Source organism: Macrotis lagotis, chromosome X (assembly GCF_037893015.1).
Source record: "Macrotis lagotis isolate mMagLag1 chromosome X, bilby.v1.9.chrom.fasta, whole genome shotgun sequence".
Classification (NCBI taxonomy): Eukaryota; Metazoa; Chordata; class Mammalia; order Peramelemorphia; family Peramelidae; genus Macrotis; species Macrotis lagotis.
This window is the reverse complement of record NC_133666.1, coordinates 413,334,087-413,335,683: the sequence shown is the minus strand read 5'-3', so window position 1 is coordinate 413,335,683 and position 1,597 is coordinate 413,334,087. Positions and strand designations below refer to the sequence as shown.

General features: G+C 36.9%; 1 pseudogene; it reads left to right on the top strand.

Annotated features, from left to right (window-relative positions):
- Nucleotides 1–888: 888 nt before the first annotated feature.
- Nucleotides 889–1,328, top strand: LOC141503307 (small ribosomal subunit protein uS12-like; annotated as a pseudogene).
- The last annotated feature ends 269 nt before the right edge of the window (nt 1,329–1,597 follow it).

Below are 1,597 nucleotides of genomic sequence, written 5' to 3'. Positions count from 1 at the left end.
TGACATGCATGAAAAGACCCAAGAAGAACCTTTAAGGCAACAGATTCCAGACCCAATTATGGCACTTAAGACTGTTCCTGTCCTCCATCCAACCAAGTATTTCATAGAAACATTATTAATTCTTCTCATAAAGATTTACCATGACATGATATAAACAAGTATTCAGAAATATGGGAACTAATGGTAATAATATGTTTTCACTGAGGATTTTTGCCAATAAATAGTTTTAACTCAATGAAGTGTGTGAACCTTGTAGAAAGTCCTCCTGAACAGGCATTATTGCTATAGTTAGCACAAGGCTAGGGTGATTGGACAGCACAGACCTGCAGTCAGTAAGATTCATCTTCCTGATTTCAAATCTATCCTCAACACTCACTAGCTTTGTGACCATGAGCAAGGATTAAGTAAGACTATTTGCCTCCATTTTCTCATTTGTAAAATGATCTGAAGAAGGAAATGGCAAACCACTCCAGTGTCTTTGACAAGAAAATCCCAAATGCGACCACCGTCAACTGAAAAACAAGTGAACAACAAACATGACAGCTAGCTTCTGAGCCCTGCACCCTTATAATCAGGGTACAATCTTTGATGGCAACATTTTAGACATGAAAACACTACACCTGTCCCACCCAACTAAACATTTTGGCACTTTGTCAATAAATCAATAAATCAGCATCCTTAAGAATCTCATTTCACGGATGAGCAAACTGACTCTCAGAAGAGTGAAATGGCTTTTCAATGGTCACCAAAAAAGTTGATGGCAACAAAGACAAGAATGTAAGCCACCTAGTTACCTCTACTACATCAACTCCAGTCCAATCTTTCATATATTCAAAAAAAAACTATGTCTAGCCTTCTCCCTGTTCTCTTGGCCTGGATGGTGGCAGCATGGGTAAGTGCCATGGTCTTTGTACTGCTAGGAAGCTCCGCAGCCACAGGAAAGACCAAAAGTGGCATGCCAAACAATGTAAGAAAGAACATTTGGGAACTGCCTTGAAGGCCAATCCATTTGGAGGAGCATCTCATGCCAAAGGGATTGTCTTGGAAAAAGTTGGTGAAGAAGCCAAGCAGCCCAATTCTGCCATCAGGAAGTGTGTGAGAGTCCAGTTGATTAAGAATGGCAAAAAAAAAAAAAAATCACTGCCTTTGTTCTCAATGCCGGCTGCTTGAATTTTATTGAGGAAAATGATGAAGTTTTAGTTGCTGGATTTGGTCTAAAAGGTCATGCTGTTAGTGATATTCCTGGAGTCCGCTTAAGGGTTGTAAAAGTTGCAAATGTTTCTCTTTTGGCCTTGTACAAAGGCAAGAAAGAAAGACCAAGATCATAAAAATTGTATGATGTCTCTGTCATACTAAAAAACTTTCATGACAAAAAAAAAAATCTATGTCTAGATTATCCTAGCAAAGGGGAAAAGATATTTCCATTTTAGTAATCCACATTGTTTAAAATTTATATTAAAATAAATTTTGGTCATCATCTAAATATTAGTTTTTTACTATAAAGAAATTTTTCCTTTTAATTTAACTTAAATCCCATAGCAATTCTTTGGTTTTTTTCTATAAAATGAGAGGTATGGATCTATGAGATTTCTAAGGA